General features: G+C 40.5%; 1 long non-coding RNA gene across 1 annotated transcript in view; it reads right to left on the reverse strand.

Moving 5' to 3' along the window:
• LOC309839220 overlaps positions 1–24,240 on the reverse strand; it is a 122,780-nt gene that overhangs the window by 19,955 nt on the left and 78,585 nt on the right. Inside the window, exon 3 of the long non-coding RNA XR_014298486.1 lies at positions 23,435–23,520. This is a non-coding gene — a long non-coding RNA (uncharacterized lncRNA). The remainder of the gene's footprint in view (positions 1–23,434; positions 23,521–24,240) is intronic.

Consider the following 24,240-nt stretch of genomic DNA (forward strand, 5'->3'; position numbering starts at 1 on the left):
GTAGCCCATATATGTCCCTATGGCTCAAACTCTCCTTGGGGTGGGGGGAGATGATAGGGCATGGGAAACTGTGAAGGCTGGCAGGTCTGAGGCTCTGCCTAAGAGGGATGACTTTATTTGGAACAGAGCGTGGAGAAATTTATGCCCAGGAGTAATGTTGAAAACATTAGAGATTATACTGGCTAGAAATTAGAGAAGACTAACAGCTACATGATACTAGGACAGGCAAAAAAATGGCAGACCAGCCAGAAATTTGACAGGGAGAGCCAGGAAAAAGATAGGCAAAGAGCACCCTGCTAGAATCATACTCTTCTTTGGTGCTCCAGAAAACTGCATGCATATGCAGGACTGTGCCCTCTTAGGAGCATCCAGAAAGGGTACTTGTGAGCTTCCAGTCCCTGACTGAATGTGGAACATACTTGTAAAGTCTCTGAACTTTGAAAGCAGTCCCCAAGCCACACACAGATCCAACAGCAAAGGGTGGAAGGCTTACTGGCTCAGGGGGCATAAGCTCAACCTCTGGCCAAACACTGACTGACCAATAAGCTCTGCTGACCACGGATGACCTCCAGGATGCCAGGCTTAAAATAAGAATAAGGAAAAAACATGAGCAGTTATATCACAAGCTGCACACTGCAAGAGAAATAGATTTTACAGAATTAGTCCAGGCAAGTCACTAAACAAATAAGCAAACAAACAACATAAAATGAGCAACAAGAACAAAAAGGCTGGTAAGAGGGGGGCAGGAGGGAAGTGGACCTGGGTAATCAGAATCCAGAGTTAATCCAACATATTCTGTAAAATGTCCAATTTTCCCCCAAATGGTAAGATAGTTAAAAAAAAATAGAAAGAAAGAAAAGAAAAGAAAAGAAAAGAAAGAAAGAAAGGAAAAAAAAACAAACAGGAAACTGTGACCCATGCATAGGGCAAACCAGGCAATAGAAGCTGCCACTGAGGGGGCCAAGATGTTTAACTTAGTAGAAAAATACTTCAAAGCAGCTATTATAAATATGTCCAAAGACTAAAGGAAAGCATGTTTTAAAAAATTAAGGTATGATGACACGGCTCATGAAATAAAGAATATCAATAAAGAAATACACATTTTTAGGGAATTCCCTGGCAGTTCAGTGGTTAGGACTCCATGCTTCCACTGCAGGGGGCCTGGGTTCAATCCCTGGTCAGGGAACTGAGATCCTGCAAGCCATGCTGTGCAGCCAAAAAAAAAGACACACATTTTTAAAAGAACCAAAGAGAAAAGTAGCATTGAAAAGTATAATAACTGAAATGAAAAAGTTACTAAAGGAGCTCAACAGTAGATGTGAGCTGGCAGAAGAAAGAATCAAGGAGATTGAAGATAAATCAAAAGAGATTATGCAACCTGAAGAAAAGAAAGAGGAAAGAATGAAGAAAATGAACAGTCTCAGAGACAGTTGATATCATTAAGCACACCAACATATGCATAATGGGAGTGCTGGAAAGAAAGGAGAGGGAGAAAGGGGCAGACAAAATATTTCTAGGAATAATGGCTGAATTTCAAATTTTATGAAAAACTTCTAATTTTTGATGATGAAATCCAATCAAGAAAATCAGTATATATCCAAAAGAATTGAGAGCAGGGTCTCAAAGAGGTAGTGGTACACCCATGTTCATAGCAGCATTATTCACAATAGCTAGAACATGGAAGCAACCCAAGTGTCCATAGATAAATAAATAAGCAAAATGTGGTATATCCATACAATGGAATATTATTCAGCTTTAAAAAGGAGTGAAAGGGACTTCCCTGGTGGCGCAGTGGTTAAGAATCCACCTGCCATTGCAGGGGACACAGGTTCGAGCCCTGGTCTGGGAAGATCCCACATGCCGCGGAGCAACTAAGCCTGTGCACCACAACTACTGAGCCTATGCTCTAGAGCCCATGAGCCACAACTACTGAGCCCACGTGCCACAACTACTGAAGCCCACACGCCTAGAGCCCATGCTCCACAACAAGAGAAGCCACTGCAATGAGAAGCCCGTGCACCACAATGAAGAGTAGCCCCCTCTCACCACAACTAGAGAAAGCCTGCACGCAGCAACAAATACCCAACTCAGTCAAAAATAAATAAATAAATTTATTTAAAAAAGAAAAAAGGAGTGAAGTTCTGGCATGTGCTATGACAAGGATGAACGTTGAGGACATTATGCTAAGTGAAACGTCAGTCACAAAAAGACAAATACTGTATGATTCTACTTACATGAGATACTCGAAGTATCTCATATTTTGAATACTTTGAGTAATCAAAATCATAGAGACAAAAAGTAGAATGGTGGTTTCAAGGGCCTGGGGGGGAGGCGGAAATGGGCAGTTATTTTTAATGAATAGACTTTCAGTTTTACAAGATGAGAAGAGTTCTGGAAATTGATGGTGGTGATGGTTGCACAACATTATGAATGTATTTAATACCACTGAAATGTACACTTTAAAATGTTTAAGATGATAAATTTTATATTCTGTGTATTTTATCACAATAAAAAAATGGGACAAAAAATCATGGGATAGAGGCTTTGCTGCAGATTTCCTAGGAGAAGGTGTATAACACAAAAATTCCATGCCTGCCCCATGTGACAAATAACTCCTTAATGCCTGAACTGGCTGTCCTGGGGGGACAACTTACTGGAGCACTTTGTGGGTAATTTTCCCACAGCTTCACCCATTTGCTTCTCACAAGACCCTGAAAAATAGAAAGGGTAGTAATTACAAGCCACACCATGATTGGTACAGCACGCTTCCATAACTGACTTGTCTGCAATGAACTAAGATCAGAGTCAAGGACAAGCAGGCCACTTCCACTCCACACAACGTGCTCGACCTACTCCCCTCTCATCACCACGGAGTACACAGAGAGGCCCTCTGAACTGATTGTCTACACCAAGGTCTGCAAACTTTTTCTATAAAGGGCCAAATAGTAAAGAGTCTAGGCTTTGTGGGCCATATGGTCTCTGTTACAACTACTCTGCCATTGTAGCAGGAAAGCAGCCGTAATATGTGAAGAAATGGGAGTGGCTATGAGCCAAAAAACTTTATTTACAATTGGTGCAGCCACTATGGAAAACAGTATGGAGGCTCCTTAAAAAACTAAAAATAGAGTTGCCATATGATCCAGCAATCCCACTCCTGGGCACATACAGTAAGTCCCCTACATACAAACGAGTTCCTTTTGGAGAGCAAGTTTGCAAGTCCAATTTGTTCATAAGCAACAGAGTTAGCCTAGGTACCCAACTAACACAATCAGCTATATAGTACTTTACTGTAATAGGTTTATAATACTTTTCACACAAATAATACATAAAAAAAGATACAAAAAATAAAGAAAACATTTTTAATCTTATAGTACAGTACCTTGAAAAGTACCATAATACAGTACAACAGCTGACATCCAGGGGCTGGCATCGAGTGAACAGGGAAGAAGAGTTACTGACTGGAGGAGGGAGAGGAGGTGGGAGATGGTAGAGCTGAAGGATCGTCAGCAATAGGAGACGGAAAGCAAGCTGCAGTTTCACTCACGCCTGACGCTGATGGGACAGGTTCTGGTTCCTTGCTGGATTCAGTTCTATCTAGCCTCTTGAAAAAAGGATCCAGTGATGTCTGGGTAGTACTGTACCAGCTACATCACCACTGCCTTTACACTTGCTTTCAGACATCCTGGGCTTGAAATAAAGATACTGTACTACTGTACTCTATACAGTACTGTACAGTAAAGTACACAAAAGCACAACCACTTGTAGAGGATGCACGCACGCTGACAGTGTACACCAGACACATGAACTAACTTACGTGACTGGACGTGCGAACAGCCATTTGCATCTCTGAAAGTTTGCAACTTTAAGGTTCGTATGTAGGGGACTTACTGTATCCGGAAAAGATGAGAACTCTAATTCAAAGAGATACATGCACCCCAATGTTCACAGCAGCACTATTTACAACAGCCAAGACACGGAAGCAACCTAAGTATCTGTCAACAGATGAATGGATAAAGAAGATGTGGTATATATATATATATATACACATACATATATATATTCCATTGTATATATATGTACAATGGAATATTACTCAGCCATAAAAAAGAATGAAATAATGCCATTTGCAGCAACACGGTGGACTAGAGTTTATCATACTAAGTGAAGTCAGTCAGAAAGAGAAAGACAATTATCATATGATATAACTTATATGTGTAATCTAAAATATGATGCAAATGAACTTATTTACAAAACAGAAACAGACTCACAAACATAGAAAACAAACTTATGGTTACCAAAGGGGAAAGGGGTTGGGGGAGGGATAAATTAGGAGTTTGGGATTAGCAGATACATACTACTATATATAAAATAAATAAACAATAGGTCCTACTGTATAGCACAGGGAACTATATTAAATATCCTGTAATAAACCATAATGGAAAAGAATATATATATATGTGTGTGTACATATACATAACTGAATCACTTTGCTGTACACCAGAAACTAACACAACATTGTAAATCAACTATACTGCAATAAAAAATTTAAAGAAGAAAAGAAAAAAAACTTTATTTACGGAAACAGGTGGCAGACTGGATTTAGCCCAAAGACCCCAGTTTGCCTATCCTGGGTCTGCATGCTTGCCATGCAGGCAGTCCCACCAGGACCCTCACCACTAAAGAGTCAGCTCCTTGATGCAAAATCTCTTGACTGTGAAATTGTCTCAGGGTTGCCTTGGGCATAAGGAACACCTGGCTGCTCGTGGAACTAGCTGGATGCTGCTCAGGGCATCTACCATTCTCCTTGTCCCAGCCCATTTCCTCTCTCATGCTCCCTGCTCCACTTGCAAGTCAGCTCTCTTAACTCCCTGAGGGAGTTTCTGATTCTCTAGGATTTCACTTCAGTCTAGATTGTATCCCCACCCTCCTTTCCACTGTGCTTCTCTGCTCCCCCAAAGCACAAAGATCACCTGGGCAGCTAAATCCCACTGATTTGCCTCTGATCAGCCAAGATGTTCCTCTCCTAGCGCTCACCACAGCTCTTCTATCTTTGAGTAAAATGGCATGCCCCTGGAGCCTCAATTTCTTTGTTTTTTTAATGGTATGTGATACCTCAAACTTTTATTGAATAAATTTTGCATGTAACATAGTACGAATTGAAGGTGTACATTTATATATTGTAATATGTTTGCCCATGTATCTCTATTTATCACATTATATAATTACAGCACAGTATTATTTTCTATATTAATTATACTGTGCATTAGATCTCTATGGTGCATTTACTATTCTTTACAAGTCTGTACCCTTGAACACCATCACTCTTATACCCCTGCCCCCCATTCCCTGGTAACCACCATTTTACTGTTTTTTATAGGTTTCACTTGTTTAGATTCCACATACAAGTGAGATCATACAGTACTTGTCTTTCTCTGTGTGACATCCTCCTTAGCTTAATGCATTCAAGGTCCACCCATGTTGTCACAAGTGGGAGGATGCTTTCGCATCCCGGAGCCTCAGTTTCTTTCAACAGCTTCCCTTTCTCTCCATGCCGGCTCTAATCAGATCACTGAATTACATAGAAATGGTGGTCTTTTATCAATTTTTCATCGAATGAGCATTTTCAAAGCCTCATTCATTCAGCCATTTCATCATTTCAGCAAATATTGATTAAGTCCTTGCTATGGGATGAACAAGACAAGCATAGCCCTGGCCCCTTTGAAATTAGCAGTCCAGTTTGGAAAGCAGGTCAATAGGCAATAAGAACAGAGAGGATCCTGGGGGAAAGTGTAGGAGGAGTGCCTAATTCCATTTCTTAATCTGTTTTCTCTGTGCAGAGTAGGATAAAACAATATAATCTTCACTGACCCGGGGCAAGTGAAGTGGGCTTTTTAACAGGAAGACAAGCACTGCTGCTTCCCACACTGGGCCTATCTTTTTGAGTGTGCAGGAGTATTCTCGAACACATGGCAGGTTTGTATTCCTTTGGGGTTTTTTGCCAGCTCTGGTTGCCGCCTAACAGCACTCACACCAGAGGTCAAGGGACCTTCCAGGTTCCCTGCATAGCCAGTCCAGTCCTTGGCTTTAGCCTTTCATAACTGGGGGAGAAACGTGCCCAGCTCTTAGACTGTGGATCTCAGCATATTAAGGGTCTGTAGAAGCTCTCCACGAGTTATTAACTGAAGCCCATGCAAAGAAAATAGTACATTGGAAAACTTTCTGTTATGTAGGCTGGCTACCATGGTAACAACAAATTTCTCCCAGATCTGGGCGATTTTAAATGCAAAGTGGATTGAAAAATCTGTTTGAATTTACAGGATTTAAAGCTTCATGGAGGGTCACAAGGTGGTAAGTGCTACAGATTAACCACACAGATAATATTGGTATCTCCATTTGGTAAATTGCTTCTCATTGATTCTACCTTACCTGGCACATCAGGCCACCCTCTGGCCATTTCTCATAACAGAAACAAAACAAAGCAAATCCAAGCCTTTTTACATATGCAGTGAAGGCTGTTTCTCCACAGAAACATTTGCTCAGAGTCCAAGGCTCTGCCCCATGCTTGAATCCACTGTGTAGGCTCTGGCAGGGGCCCTATGTCATCAACAGATTGATGGACCTCATAGGAAATGTGCTTGCTTGCCAATTAGGCTAGAATCCTGGTTCACCTCATGGAATGGTGGGGTGGTGGTGGTAAGCAGTGGGTCTTTTAAAAGTTATTTGTATTTTTTTAATCCCTGCCATAAGTGTATTAAGATTTTAGTGGACATAGCAGTCATAAAATATTCTTAAGACCCAATATCGTGAATCAGGGATATCTGGAAATGGAAGAAAGTATAGGGTCTTCAAGTCAGACAGAGAAAGACAAATATCATATGATATCGCTTATAGGTGGAATCTAAAAACATGATACAAATGAACTTATTTACAAAACAGAAATAGACTCACAGACATAGAAAACAAACTTATGGTTACCAAAGAGGAAAGGAGGGGGAAGGATAAATTGGAGTTTGGGATTAACATACACACACTACTGTCTATAAAGTAGATAACCAAAAAGGACCTACTGTGTAGCACAGGGAACTATACTTGGTATCTGGTAACAATCTATAAGGGAAAAGAATCTGTAAAAGAATAGATATATACATATGTACAACTGAATCACTTTGCTGTACACCTGAAACTAACACAACATTGTAAATCAATTATATTTCAATAAAAAAATTTTTAAGTATAGGGTCTTCAAATAATCATGGTCAGAATATTTGCTTAAATGCCACACACTTGTTGATGGTTATAAGTCGTGGGTATCAAGTTTTGCTTCACTCTTAGAATAGTACAAAGATTTTCGAATCAGACTGCCTAGTTCAGGCCGGGGCTCTTCTGCTACTGCTTATGTGACTTTGGACAGGCTACTTGGCTTTTTTAGCTTTAGTTTCCTCATCTGAACCTACTTCATAGGGTTGTGAGGATTAGACAGGGCTAAGTACATAGCACGTGGCACACTGGCTAAGATGCAATACAGTGTACTTTGGAATGGAATGGTTAACAGAAATCCAGAGGTCTATGAGAGCAAAGAGGAGTCTCAGACACCCCTGAAAGGTCCCTTACAAGCCTTCCTGGGACCTCAGTTGTGGACAGATAGGAGAAAGCTGGGGCCAGAAAGCACCAATGGAAGAAGAAGAGAGAAAGTTGGGGACAGCATCACGGAAAAAACTCGTCATTAGACTGTGTGCATCAGGAAGGTGGAAACCAGGGCTGCTTTATGTCTGTGTCCCCTGAACAGGCTGAGTACTTGAGCACAGTAGGTGCTCAATGTCTGCGGAATTGAATAGAAATCATTGAACTGAAAGGATCTGGAAGCCTCCCAGAACTGGAGTCAATGCAAGGGGAAACAGAACAATTCTGTTGCCAGAGCATCAGACTGACGCTGGGAACATTGAGTCACAATCACGGGTGTTGTTGGGGTCATTTATGAGGTGAGTCATAAGTAATCTGTTAATAATAAAGTATGGGATGTTCTGAATGATGTGCTCTTTCACAGATTAGAGCAGATTCAAGGTTATCACTATAGCAATGATGTAGCACAATACGCTTTATCGAGTGCGTTTGCTTGTGGGGGCGTTGTACACCTGTATGTGCTGACTGCAGAATAGGTCAAAGCAAACAAGAAAAAATAAAAGCAAATGAGAGTCACTGACTCAGACTGCAGGAGAGGTGGGCCCAGTTTGATTTCCAGTGTGAACCAGAGAAAGTTAATTCCTTTCCTCCATCTTTCCCCCCAGGACCCAGGGTGGGTGATGCTGCTTTTTTTACAGGAAAACGGCAGAGAAATGACATTTAAAGGTTGATTTTAATAATATAAAAACTGAAACCATACCATTCATATTTTCTTGGCATATTAGGCATTACAAATGCTTTCGTATGAATTATCACTTGTTAGAGGATCAACTTGGCTTAAGTGAATGGCCTGTATTTGAAGGCTGACTATGACAGCAAGCAGTGTAAACATTGCAGGGATGTCGTCTAAATGAGATCTGAGAGGTGGGGTCTTTATCCATGGAACACACACCAGCTTGTTAGGGATTTCATGATCCACCTCTTCCCAACGGCTCATCCCACACCCAGACATATCTCCAAATATGGGAAGGGGGGAGGGAGGAAGGAAGGAAGGGAAGGAGGGGAATGTTTATTTGTCTTGACAATCAAGCAATCTGGGGGGGAAGCGGTTGTATCTTTTGGTTTTCGAACCCAGTTTGCCCTCCAGTCTCACAAGGCAGGTAAGAGGAGAAAGGCTTAGAGGCTGACCATGGAAACCTGAAATTCACAGTCAAGATCGCATCAATCTCACAAAGCCTTTTCCCTGTTCTCCCACTGAGATTCCTATGGGCCATGCTGGCCCAACCAGCCCTCAGCAGAGGTTGGTTCCAAATCCCCTGCCACCATGGGTTGCTTGTCACACCTAGATAGGGCCTATGACTTCAAACAATGACCTTTTCAACTGGCTGCTCTGCTTCGCTACTTAATTACACAGACTATGCATTTATGGGTAAAAGGAAATGTGTCTCCATATACAATCACTGAGTAAGGGAGATATGGCTGAAGCCTTGATTCCTATTTTAGTGAACGTGATTTACTCTGATACCTGCATCCCATAAGAGGGTAAACCTCTTGAGGTCACTGATCATATCTCATTGCATTCTTTACAATGCCTTGGCCAGTGCTAGACACATAATAATAACGGGTATTAACTCAAAAGAGTTAGCTGTAGGAATATTGGCCTTGTTTCGTTTTATTCACTTCTTGTTGCTAAGTGTTTGTTGCTGTTATTGTTATTTTAAGGTTATTTCTCTGCCCGAATGCTATCCTTTTATGGGGATACCCAGAAATGAAATGATATCGTGGCTACCCATTAAAAATAAATAAATCAGCAAAGTAAAACCCAGGGAGGCTGTACTTCACACCGCTGTAAGGTACACTTAAAAATGGTTAAGATGCAACAGTTGTTATATTTAACCACCATGCCAGGTATTTTTGGAACCAAAATAATGTTAAAAAAAATTAAATTTGTTAAATATTAAAAAAAAAGATGGTTAAGATGGTAAATTTTGTTATGTTTTTTACCTCAAAAAAAAAAAAAAACCCAGGCAGGTTGAAGCCAGATGTCTCACTTCTTGTACGTGCTAAAGGATGGCACAGGGCACGGCACTGTTTGCAAGGGGCAGTTACACAGCCATAACCCTCGTATCCAGTAATGTATTTACAATGAATCTTTTGCAGCAATAGATCAAAGAACAGCTTTTATTGACCTATATCCACATTTGACTGTACAGCAAATTAGCACAAACACACACCCAGAGACCAGCTTCAGTTTCCTCTTACCACACTGGCTCTCTAAAGCGAAATAAATCTTCTGTCCTAAAAACAGAGTTTTGCAAAGAGGAAACTTCTGAAAAACAAGCATTTGTCACTGAGGTTAACAGGGCTCAACTTGAAAAATGACCTTTTGGCTCATGAGAAAACATAACTCTCTCCTAAACTACTAGGGGTGAGAAGGGGTGGGAGGGGGGAGAAGAACAGTGGGAGTATGGAGAAAAACAGTGGGAGTATAGAGAACATGATGAATGAAGCAAACAGAAAGACACATATATGTGCGTGTGTGTAGACCCGTTCACAAAACGTCCATTATTTGCATGTTTCATTTCCAAAGGTCCAGATAATGTCAGGTAAAAGTGTAACTTATGACTCAGTCAGGGCCATGCTTTTGCTTTGATAAATCAATGTTAGCTATTAGGGTGGAGGTGGCCAAAAAAAAAAACCAAGGTGATAAGTGGCAGATGCATTGTTCAGCGGAAAGACAGAATAAGGTAGCTCTCACTTTGAAGAACTGAGTTCAGAGGTTTCAAAGTGCACACAGGAAATGCTCCAACAGCATAAACTGTGCCCCAAGCATCATTCCAGCAAACTTTCAGCCCTCCACATGGCTTTATCTGATCGCCCGATGCTCTATCTCCAGATCCAAGGTACCCACAAAGAAAAAACGCTTTGTGATAAAATCAAGAGCTCAGGGCTCTGATCACCTTTCTGATCAGTGAAGACTGGTAGGTGTCGAGATGAGACTGTCAGATGGTCAGAATCTGGTAGGTTCTCCTGAGTTATTGGAATCTTGATTTTTTTGTTGGTTTCTGGTTCTGAATGTACTTAGGCACACACAGTGACTGTTTTCATCACAGATATAACAAGTTGACTACCAAAAAGGAAAAGGACGTAGAGCTCCAAACCAGGCCTGTAAAACATTATAAACTCATCTCTGGCTCTCAAAAATATCTACAAGGCAATATTTTGGTGATGATGAATATACACTGAGCCTTGGGTACCCCTTGGACCAAAGGCGGAGAAAACCCAGCATTTAGGGCATCCCATTTTGCTTTTTTGAGGTGCTTTTTTTTTAAGGCACCAATTGAAGTAGTATAAATTAAATCTAGAAGACCAAATTGTGAATGCTACTATTTCCCCAACACCAAATAGTATCCACAGAACAGAGAGGTGGAATTGGATGAAAAGTCTTCATGTAAGAAAAGCAATGTTCTTTTCTCTCTGCTACTCTGTGGTTCGCCCTCATTGTGTGGGATTTGGGGCCCACGGTTAGGAGAAGAAAGTGTATACTTTGAGGATAACAGCAAAACAGCGACAAACACATTTTGTGGGAGAAGAGAATACATTAATTGTATATCAGGCTTGAGAATCAGGTACTACAAGTTAACATGGAAAGGTTTCACAGAAAATTGTTTATGTCAGAGGAGATGATGTCCAAGCTTTCAAACATCCTGGCTGTATAAATCTTCAGGGGAAATCAATGTAGTCATCACAGATAATTCACAAGAAGTAGTTTGTGATCATAACTGAATACTTCCACAAATGTTTTCTTAAGAAAAACCATAGAAAATGAAGTTAGTCATAGAATAACTGGATACTCTAATAAACATATACCCCTCAGAAATGTTCCAGATATAAGATCTTGCTGCTTTCCTTATATCTCTTTAACCTGTGAAAAACTCCTCTTCTTTACAACTTATGTGTCAGGTATTGCAAAACTCAAAATATGCACTTTTGATGAGGCCACTGATCATAAAGAGAGAAAAAAGTTGTTGGTAGCAATGCTGTGGTTTATCACGTGCTATACAGAACCAGTGTGAATTTCCCTTATTTGATTTATAGAATTAAATTGCAAACATAAAATTCAAACAACAGCCCCCATGATGATTCCTCTCTTTGCTTTTCTCTACTTGGTTTCACTGGGAGACTAGCCTACTGCCTCCCTCGGACACCTCAGGAGTCCCTGGGCCTCTGTTATTAACCCTGAAGGCATGAAATGGAGAAGTCATTTTCTTTAATTGACCATGACTTTATAGTCAGTGGTCTATAGTCACTCTGTCTAAGCAGGCCCATGTGGGAGAAAGGAAAAAATGAATTTTCCAGAATAATGGGAAAGTCTGAATCCAAGGAATCTTCCTGGACTGCTGGGACTCAGTAAGGCAACACTGCCAAGGTACAAAGCAGCATCCCTCAGGGCAGCACACTTTAAGCACATGGTCATGAGGGTCTTAATAGCTGTCTTCCAGAATAAGCAACATGTTAGAGGAGCCTCTATGGAGATCTCTAATTGCTACTCAGCCAGCACAATGGTAAACCATATGTTTAATAGAAACAGGGGGAAAGAAATCCAATAACTCGTTTCCTGAGCAATCAAACAAAGTCAAACAAAGGAATACTAATGGTGGTATAGCTGAGGAAAAATTTTCTCTACCCTCTTAGACTCTGTTCTTGGGGCCTGTGAATTAAACTGACAAAAGACAGATTAACGGGAGAAAAGGCATATGTTTCTTTATCGATGCTAATATTTTTATGTGCACAGGGGCTTCACAGAAACAAAGTGAAACCCAAAGGCAGTTAGATCTTTTAACAAAGGGCAATAAATTGTGGAGAAATGATTAGACAAGGAAAAGGGGTTTGGGTTCTTAGGGGCAGTAAACTGTGGGAAGGTGACTAGGAAATGTATGGTAGATAGGGTTGTTCAGTAGAATCTGTTATACAGACTCAAGTTGCTCTCTGATAAGAGTCTTGTCCTCTTCCTTGTATAGAAGAGGGGGACACCTTTACAAATGGAAGTTTATGTCACTTTTACCATGGGAAATTTATGCCCTGCTTTTAGGCAGAAAGGGGGAGTGCTTCCTTTGTCTGCTGCTTCTCAATTGCCTTCAACTCAAATCATCTTTATGCCAAAATGGCATATTTTAGGGTAGCATGTTCTAGGGTAGCATCCCCTTCATTGGTGATTATATCTATGCCTGCAAGGCAATCGATTTCATCCTTCCTTTGCAGACGGTAGACAGCAACAGAACACAGGAACCAATGAGAAACTCCCAGGAATTTGAGGCACAAAAGTGGGTTCACATCTCATTACTCCTTTCTCCATCTTCTTCTCTCCCTCAGTCTCTTTTCAGAATATAAGATGCTAAACTTTGACTTTTTCTTCATCCCGCCTCAGGATGTAGCTTTGGGGCAATAGGGGCAGCTGTGGCCTACAGGTAATGCTTGATCAAAGACCCTCTTTCTCAGGCCCTTCCTGGAACTCCTCCTCCTTGACTCCCATCCCTGCTTTTGGCTTCCCCAGGCTTCTGAGTCCTCTACTCAAATGGGGGAAGTTGGCCTCATCTACCACGGCCTCCGGATCTCTAGGCTATGCTAGGAAGTTCACTTCCTTATTCCAGTGATACAAGTATTATATTTTAAAGCCCTGTAAAACATTCTGATGCCTCTCACTGAAGGGGATCAGAATATGACACCCCAAATTATGCCACTTTGGCATAAGGATTATTTTGAACTGAATTGAGAAAACAAAACAATTGAGAAAAAGCAATCACAAGAAGAGTTCTCTCACAAGTTTCCCTTGTGAACATGTCCCCCTTTCCCATACCAGGAAGAGGACAAAAACACGTCACTGAGACAGAGAAGGTACCAAGATGAGTCTGCATAAGCAAACCTGTTAAATAGCCTTTGTCCACCATTAATTTCCCCCACATATTTCCTAGTCACCTTCCTACATTTTATTGCCCCTGAAAGCCCAAACCCCCTTTCCTTTACCTAGTCACAGTTTATCACCCTTTGTTAAAATGGTATATAAGCACTCAAGCTTGATAAATTTTGGGGGATTTCACTTCTTTTCTGTGAAGCCCCCATGAATGAAAAACATATTAACATCAATTTCTCCTGTGAATCTATTGTTTGTCACTTTAATTCGCAGGTCCCAGCTATAGAACAGAAGAGGAGAGAGTAAAAGTTTTTCTCCCCTAAATTACTGTCTGTCTCACTGTCTGTCTAGTTGATAAATATGTGTTGACTGGGACTTTCATGGTGGTCCAGTGGCTAAGACTTCACGCTCTCAATGCAGAGAGCCTAGGTTCAATCCCTGGTCAGGGAACTAGATCCCACATACTGCAACTAAGAGTTCGCATGCCACAACTAAAGATCCCACATGCCACAATGAAGATCCCACATGTGGCAACGAAAATACTGCATGCCACAACTAAGAACTGACGCAGCCAAATAAATAAATTAAATATTTTTAAAAAACATGTATCGACTGACAGACTGCCAGGAGAGTCTACATGTACCAGAGCCTGTGACAGGTAAGAGCTCTCAGCTCAGAGGCAGCTGTGCCATGCTCATATGACAGAGCTTGGGAGCAAGTCTTAATGATTAGCCACAAAAGGAAAGTGCAAAGGGGCACAGTTTCTCTTTAGAGAGCTCCAAGATACCATCAATCTCTGTCCCAGCCTAGGGAAATCTGGAAAAAAAAAAGTGCCTCAAGCACTAAGGAATGGGGAATGCAGGGGCAAAATGGGTAATGAGTCAGAAAGGAATGTCTGCTAACCCACACTCACATACCTGCATGCCTATGTGAAGACAGCCCTGCATAAATTCTTTTACCCATACCATGTACTTCTGAGGGCATTTTTCCACGTGAGAATCTGCCCTGTGCTTTACAGAACAGTAAGTAGGTCACTTATTTGCTTTCGGATGTAACTCTGCAGAAGTGTGTTGTCACTGTGATATCTTTTTTTCTCTCATGCTTTCTCAGTATCACCAGCCTCGGCGTTCTTCGTTAGATAATAGATTGAAATTCATGCAGTGGCCCGAAAATCACTGCTCCAGAGGAAAATGGGGGAGGAGGTGGTCAATCAAAGCCTGGGCTAGTGGGTTTGGTGTTTTTGGTTGTTTGTCTTTAAATAAATGAGCCTAGAACAATATTTCCCGAATTCGAAAACAGATGCTTTTTAGAGTCAATTTCTTATGCAACAATATAAAAATAAGACATTAAATCCAGGAATGAGAAGTAATTCTCCAACATGGTTTTGTTTTGAATCTCTACTTCTTCACTTAGATACAGGTTTGGGGAAAGAGCTCCATCTAAAGAGCCCATATTTCCATCTGTTACTTTACATATCAGGTCAGAGTTAGTACTTTTAGAAAGCTTGACAGATCTCTTTGATGCAACAGGGGGAAAAAAGACATACTTTCTAAGCAGTAGAATCCAAGATATCCCTGCTCTTTGTCTCCATGATGCAATGGGTCACTTTGGAGACTCTCAGCAAAATAAGCCCAAAATGGCCATCAGGACTAAGGCATCTGCTGGCCAAAACAGCTGCAGAGCAAGTGGGTTCTCCATCCCAAGTTCCCATTCTCCTTGTGATTTCTCTTTAGTGCAAGAGGTGTGACAGAGAGCAAGATGACATGGGCAAAGCAGCATCTTCGTCATCCTTCTCATCTTGCCAAGGAACAACCCAACCAGGATTCTATGCATTTTTATGTGACAAAGAAATAAAATAAGGTAGAAAATTGTGGAAGAGGGAAATCAACTTTGGCCAAAGGTTCTCAAGCCCATCTCAGTCTTTGGTTAAAAAGTACACATACGGTTTTCTGGGGGGTGGAGGGGGGAGCGCGGAGACAGGGCAGGGGTTAGAGGTAAGCAGATAGAGGGGACACTTCTCTTAAGGCAATATGTAGAAAGCAAAATTTCTTGCCCTTGTAGAGAAAATTCATACTTCAGGGGAAAACTCTTTATTGCCTAAAGCACTTGTTTCCTACAGGAGCTATTCTATAACTCTGTAAGTTGTAGAGAAGGGATAGACATGTGAATTCTGTCCTGCCTGGTTCAACTTACCTCCTTCATTGTGGGGGGCTGGGGGCGGGGAACGTTTGCCTCCATTTGTAATTCATTTCAACATTCTTTACTCCCTATAAATCTGGGCTGCTTCTTTTTTAAATCAGTTATAACACGTGCCTAGTTCCCTCAGTTATTACGAGTAAAATAAAATCTTTAACACATGTTCATTTTTATGTCTGTATAAGGATCAGGATTTTACCTTTTTTCTAAAAATTGTCTTGTAACACCCTTGTAAGACTTCTTTATTGGGTAGCAGCAGAAGGAAACGTGGTGGAGCCCTTCAGGCTGCAGGAGGCTAGCACGGGGTCATCTGATCTACAGGTAAGGGGAGCGAACTGGCTCTTCTCAGGGGACATGCCCTTTCTCCCCTCTAATCTTACAGGTTAATACCACCATCCAAAACATGAATTTAGTCACCTTTCAGGAGAAGGCATCCGTTCCATTTTCGAAGGCATTACTTCTGGCTCCTCTCTCCACTTGCAGGTTTCTCACGCTCTCGATTTGCAGATCACTGTGTGGGAGAGCTGCAGCTTCACCCAGTGGGCAGGGCTGGGTTTCTGTTATCCAGCCTGCAACCCCCTGCGCTCTGCCAACACACAATGATCAGTGGCATTCCTGAAATTCCTGACATAGCAGAGAAGCCAGGCTTGGCCCTGCAAACGCCCTTGAACTGTGGTTCTGACCCTAATGGGGCATTTATCTTTTATTCACAGCCAGAGGTTAGGACCTATTTATGTAAATCCTCCGCCAAGGGTCAATTCATCTTGACCCCCTGGTTTTCATTTCTCTAATTGTCTCAGGTATTTTTTAGACCCCTTGGAAACTCTTCATTCAGTGAAAAGCTTCGGGGTCAGTAAGAATTCAGTTACAAAGGGAAGGGGTGGAGGGCTGGAAGAGTTGAGAAGGCTTCCTTTGAAGTGTTTTAAGAAGCTTTCAGAGGCCACCCAGTTGACAAAGTAAAAACAGCAATGACCTTATGCACCCCATTTTATTCACGAAAAGTAAGCTTTCTTGAAATGGTATCCTCACCTAAGAAGTTGCTTAGAGCACACATTGTCCAATTTCAGTTTCCTAGAGCACGTATTGTCCAGTCACAGCGGTGGTAAGAGGTTGGGAAAGGAGCTATTAGAATGGAGGGCCTCTGGGCGGGCACTGGCTCCGAAGACAATTGTTCCCACTTAATGGGCCCCAGCATCCTCCTAGCTTTGCATTTTAAAAGGAGGCCCCAGAATAGTGAGAAAATACTTTATTCCTAAGAACTGACCCAGGTTACAGGGATTTCAGGCCACATGGGAAGCCAGCAGGGGAGATATTTAGAGGTCAACAGGTCTTTGGGGGGCCCTCAAATCATCTTGATTGAGAGCCTTGTACTCTAGCTTCCAACTCCCAGTAATGAAGACTTTGAGGGAAGGAATCAATTGGAAAGCAGCCCAACTGTTTAACAACCTTGACGGCGAATTTCTCCTTTTCACTAACTGGATTTTCGCCTTCTGTACTTTAAGCCTGTTGAATTTTTCCATTTTCAATTGAGAGTTGGTGGGCAGAATCTTCTCTTTAAAAAAAAAACTTTTTTCTTTATTTGCTGTCAACATTTTATTATGAAAAATGTCTAACATACAGGAAAGTTGAACAAATAGTACTGTGAACACCCCATATACCCACCATTTAAATTCAACAAATGCTGACCTTTTGGTATATTTGTTTTATCTATATACACACTGTACATACATATTTGCTTTATGTATGTATATACATTTTTTTGCTGGTCTATTTAAAAGTAAATTGGAGACCTATGTAAGACCGAATACTATAAAACTCTTAGAGAAAAACATAGGCAGAACACTCTTTGACATAAATCACAGCAAGATCTTTTGGGATCCACCTCCTAGAGTAATGGAAATAAAAACAAAAATAAACAAATGGGACCTAATTAAACTCAAAAGCTTTTGCAAGCAAAGGAAACCATAAATGAGATGAAAAGACAACCCTCAGAATGGGAGAAAATATTTGCAAACGAAAAACTGACAAAGGATTAATCTCCAAAATACACAAACAGCTCATGCAGCTCAATATCAAAAAAACAAACAACCTAATCAAAAAATGGGCAGGAGACCTAAATAGACATTTCTCCAAAGAAGACATACAGATGGCCAAGAGGAACATGAAAAGATGCTCAACATCACTAGTTATTAGAGAAATGCAAGTCAAAACTACAATAAGGTATAACCTCACACCGATTAGAATAGGCATCATTAGAAAATCTACAAACAATAAATGCTGGAGAGGGTGTGGAGAAAAGGGAACCCTCCTGCACTGTTGGTGGGAATGTAAATTGATACAGCCACTGTGGAGAACAGTATGGAGGTTCCTTAAAAAACTAAAAATAAAACTACCATACGACCCAGCAATACCACTACTGGGCATATACACTGAGAAAACCATAATTCAAAAAGACACATGCACCCCAATATTCATTGCAGCACTACTTACAAGAGCCAGGTCATGGAAGCAACCTAAATGTCCATCGACAGAAGAATGGATAAAGAAGATGTGGTACATATATACAATGGAATATTAGCCACAAAAAGGAACGAAATTGGGTCATTTGTAGAGACGTGGATGGACCTAGAGACGGTCATACAGAGTGAAGTAAGTCAGAAAGAGAAAAACAAATATCATGTATTAATGCATATATGTGGAATCGGAAAAAATTGGTATAGACGATCTTATTTACAAAGCAGAAATAGAGACACCGACGTAGAGAATAAACATATGGGTGTCAAGGGGGCAAGGGGGGTGTGGGATGAATTGGGAGATTGGGATTGACATATATACACTACTGATACTATGTATAAAATAGATAACTAATGAGAACCTACTATAGAGCACAGGGAACTCTACTCAGTGCTCTGTGGTGATCTAAATGGGAAGGAAATCCAAAAAAGAGGGGATATATGTATACATATAGCTGATTCACTTTTGCTGTACAGTAGAAACTAACACAACATTGTAAAGCAACTATACTCCAATAAAAATTTTAAAAAATAAATAAAAAACAAAAAGACAACACACAGAATGGGAGAAAATATTTGCAAATGAAGCAACCAACAAAGGATTAATCTCCAAAATATACAAACAGCTCATGCAGCTCAATTAATCTCCAAAATATACAAACAGCTCATGCAGCTCAATATCAAAAAAAACCAAACAACCCAATCCAAAAATGGGCAGAAGACCTAAACAGACATTTCTCCAAAGAAGATATACAGATGGCCAACAAGCACATGAAAAGATACTCAACATCACTAATTATTAGAGAAATGCAAATCAAAAGTACAATGAGGGGGCTTCCCTGGTGGCGCAGTGGTTGAGAGTCCGCCTGCCGATGCAGGGGACACAGGTTCATGCCCCGGTCCGGGAAGATCCCACATGCCGCGGAGCGGCTGGGCCCGTGAGCCATGGCCGCTGGGCCTGCGCTCCGGAGCCTGTGCTCCGCAAAGGGAGAGGCCACAACAGTGAGAGGCCTGCGTACCACAAAAAAAAAAAAAAAAACTACAATGAGGTATCACCTCACACCAGACAGAATGGCCATCATCAAAAAGTCTACAAACAATAAATGCTGGAGAGGGTGTGGAGAAAAGGGAACCCTCTTGCACTGTTGGTGGGAATGTAGATTGATACAGCCACTATGGAGAACAGTATGGAGGTTCCTTAAAAAATTAAAAATAGAACTACCATGTGACCCAGCAATCCCACTCCTGGGTATATACCCAGAAAAGACAAAAACACTAATTTGAAAAGATACATACACCCCAATATTCATAGCAGCACTATTTATAATAGCCAAAACATGGAAGCAACCTAAATGTCCATCAAGAGAGGATGGATAAGGAAGATGTGGTATATATATATACACACAATGGAATACTACTCATCCATAAAAAAGAATGAAATAATGCCATTTGCAGCAACATGGATGGACCTAGAGAGTATCATTTTAAGTGAAGAAAGTCAGACAAAGACAAATATCACATGATATCACTTATATGTGGAGTCTAAGAAAATGACACAAATCAACTTATTTACAAAACAGAAACAGACTCACAGACATAGAAAACAAACTTATGGTTACCAAAGTGGAAAGGGGGTGGGAGAGGGATAAATTAGGAGTTTGACATTAACATACACACACTACTATATATAAAATAGATCAACAAGGACCTACTGTATAGCACTGGGAACTCTACTGTAATAACCTATATGGGAAAAGAATCTGAAAAAGAATGGATATATGTATAACTGAATCACTTTGCTGTTCACCTGAAGCTAACACAATATTGTAAATCAACTATACTCCAATATAAAATAAAAATTAAATAAAATGATAAAATTCCTAAAAGACTGCATTATAAAAACAAAAGTAAATTGGAGACATCATGACACTTCACCCCAAACACTTTAGCCTGCATATCCTAATATAAGTTCATTCTCATATATAGCTATCACAGAATGAGCACCCCTAAGAAAATTAACAGTAATTCCATAATATCATTTAACTCTTAGAATACCCAGACCATAGTCAAATCACCCCAATTTCCATCATAATGTCTTATAGCAGTTTCTTTTTTAAACCAGGATCCAATCACAATTCATACATTTGGTTTCTTTAGTCTTTTTGGAATAGTCCCCCTACTTCTTTTTATAAATGACATTATCTTTCTGAAGAGACTTTATAGGAAGTCTCACATTCTGGACTTGTCTGATTATTTCCTTGTGGTGATATTTAACTTGTTCTTCTCTCTCCTAGATTTCCTGTTGTTATGAGTTGAATTGTGTCTGTCCCCTGAAATCATATGTTGAAGCTGAAGGTGTGCAGAATTTGTCACCTTAAAATCTGCCTCTTCGGCATAAGGATTATTTTTGGTTGATTATTTTTTAAGAAAGTGCAGACATAGGAAAAGCTCTGAAAACCAAGTAGAAGTTACTCTTTGTAAGGGACATTTACATTTATAAGGGAGGTCTCCATTTGTAAGGGTGTCTCCCTCTCTGTACCAGGAAGAGATGATGACTAAACCTCTGGAAACTCTTATCAGTGGAGAAGGCACGGACTCAAATATTCATAACAACCATACCCTTTTTTACTTCATTTTCCTTGTGCTTTTCCTGGTAGCCTACCATAACTGCCTCCCCTGTCCTCCCATCTGTCTTTGTCTTTAGCTGGAGATGGTATTTAAGGTGGTGGCTTGAGCCACTTGGGGGGATTACTCAGCTTTCCTGGGTCTCTCCCATGTAAATAGGCAGTATACATGTTCTTAAACTTCTGTTTGTTTTTCTCTTGTTCATCTGTATTTTTATTACAGGGAGGTCTCAGCCAAGAACCTAGAAAGGTAGAGGGAAATTTATTTTTCCTCCTCTATAAGGCCCTAACCCCCAGTGCTTTAGAATATGACCTTATTTGGAAATAGTGTCGTTGTAGACGTAATTAGTTAGGATGAGGTCATACTGGAGTAGGGTGGGTCCCTAATCCAAAATGACTGGTGTCCTTATAAAAGGAAAAATGTGGAGATAGATGTGCACACAGGGACAACACCATGTGAACATGAAGGCAGATATCAAGGTGATGCTTCTACACATCAAGGAAGATGAAAGATTGCCAACAAACCATCAGAAGCTAGGAGAGTGGCATGGAACAGATCCTCACAGCCCTCAGAAGGAACCAACCCTACCCACACCTTAATCTCATACGTCCAGTCTCCAGAACTGTGAGATAATAAATTTCTGTTGTTTAAGCCACTCAGTTTGTGGTACTGTGTTATGGCAGCCTAGTAAACTAGGCTATAAACTGGATGTTAGGTCTAGAGGCTTGATTAGATTCAGGTTAAACATTTTTGGCAAGAATGCTACCTAGGTGACACTGTGGTCTTCATAGTGCATCACATCATATTACACCACATAGCCTCAGTCTACCTCACTGTAAGTGGTGTTAACTGTGATCACAGGGTTAAGGTCATGACAACCAAGCTAAGTTTTTCTCTTTGTAATTAAAAAGGAACTTGAGGGGTGATACTTAGATACCACATAAGTATACGGCCTCCATCAATGTCACCCAATTGTTTTAGCATTCCTTAATGATCCTTGCCTGAATGGATTATATTCTTGGAAGATGCCAAAATGATGCTACTGTAAAAATTCATTTGCAACTGTTAGCTGGCATTCTTCTATAAAGAAGAATCAAAAGGAGACAAACAAGTTTTTCCTTAAAAGTCGGGGTAAACGCTTAACTCTTTCCTTTGGTTGCCAATTTTCAGAATAAAGTGTTTGTATAATTAGTCATCACCAATCACTAATGAGTTTTTTCTCTCATTTGAGTGTCATGATGGACTCATGATACTCATGGTTTTAATTTATTCAATCATCATAAGCAAAGGCATTCATTTTTCCTCTTGATGCTCAACTGTTCCCATTGGTCTTTTGGTGCTTTCTTAATTTCTGGCATAAGAAGCCCCAGCCTCACCTTATATATTGTCTGTACCAAGCCAGAAATAAGCCATTTCTCCAAGAAGCACTGTTTCCTTCTATTAGGGAATTTAGAAACCAAGATCTGGTTTCAATGTAAGCTTATTGCTATTGGGATGTCATTGCTTCTAGACCAGAGAAGTGAACAGCGCTATGAAATAGATGGGCCAGCTTCATGGGCAAGCTACCAGGACAGTCATACAGGCACTTGTGCCCAGAAGGGCCGTGTGCTTGGAATTTAATACTCTGTAATCACTGTCTTGAAATTATTTGCAATTTTATCTTTATATTTGTATTTGGTCAGTAGAGTCCAATGTGATAATGGAGCATGCGCCAGGGGCTTGGAGCCTCAGTTCATGCTTGGGTCCCCAGGACAGGTTCCCAGGGGCTGCTCCTGTGCCTCCTGGTGCCCTGGGCCCTGCCCAGCCTCCCCATCTCCAACCCTTCCTAGCAACCACTGTTGGCTGCCCTCTGTCCCGAATGGGAGCCTGGGTATGAGTGTAGGGAAGGTAGGGTTGGGTGCATTTGCCCCACAACATCTTGGGACAAGGCATGGTGGTGGTGTCCCCACCCCAGGTTAGCAGTGCCACATCACATTTAGCAGGTGACCAAGCAAGGATAGCCTCTCCTCCACCACCAATCCAGATCACTAGTGTATCCCAGCACTAAAGTTCCAATATGCTTGGAGGTCTCCCATTAGCTGTTGAGTTGGAGCAGCAGGCCCATAGGAAGGGGAAATGGCTGGCTTGACTTCCCTGCCCCTGGCCCGGGGTGTACATCATATCACATTAGTCATGCCCCATTGTCACAGGGCAGGGCCCCTGGGGGCCTGGGAGCATCTGTACTTGCCTCCTAAGTATCCCATGCAAAGGGATACCTTTTCTTCCTCCTTCGCATTTCCTAAATCTGGTTTGTGTTAGTCTCTTCCGGCCAGCTCAAGACAGTCTCCAGGATAAGTCACAAAATACAAATTGTGACGTTTCAGCTATTCCACATGCAAGTCAAATGCTCTTACATTTGCTTTTAAAACTGACATTGTACAATATAAAGACTAAGGGTAAAATTCATGCTAATAATTTAAATTTTTAATTTTTCTTTACTTAGAACACCATTAAATGGCAAATAAAAAACACCATGACAAGCTGAGTGAGTGAGAGACTGTAGAAGAAAGGAAAAGCCTTTATGTTTTACCTTTAATGGCACTTTATTCCTGGTTTTTGAACAAATAGCCCCACATTTTCGTTTTGCACTGGGTCACACAAATTATGTCGCTGGTCCTGAAAAATATATATACGTTTTATATTTTTATATATATAATAACATATATTATATATATATTAATCATGATATCATGCTTGATATATATGATATATATTAATCATGAGATCATACTGATATTTTCCATTCAAATTTAACATTATAAGGCTTTTTCAAAAGTTATTTTATACATGTATTTATTTCCTATTATACTGAAGATTTTAGTTCTATATATAATTAACATAATTACTTATTTGCTTTATCTATAATACAAAACATACACCTACATGAGTTTCAAAATTTCAATACCAATGCTACCACTAACAATAAAACTACAAAGTAACATTTAAGATTCTTTTCACTTCTTTTTGACTTCAGTACAGTTGAAATACTATGTTCATAAATTATTTGAAATAATTCTTGTCTCTGAGCAATTCTGTTACCTTTGATATAGAGTCAGGTTTATTCGTTTCTTTCCAATTTTAGGCTTTGCTTTGTCTTCTTTTTTATTTCATTGCATTTTTTGGAAGTTAAACATTTATATATTTCAAAAGTCAAGCTATATAAAAAGGCATACTCAGAGAAATCTCTCTCCAATTCCTATTCTCTCCTCTTCAGCCCCTTCCCAAGCTCTCTACAGGTAACTGTTTCTATTAGTTTCTGGTATTTGGGGGGAGGGGAGAGCAAACATATACACATATTCTTACTTCCTTTCTTTTATATACAAAAGATAAAACACT

The sequence above is a fragment of the Grampus griseus genome (assembly GCF_964374135.1).
Source record: "Grampus griseus genome assembly, chromosome: X".
NCBI lineage: Eukaryota > Metazoa > Chordata > Mammalia > Artiodactyla > Delphinidae > Grampus > Grampus griseus.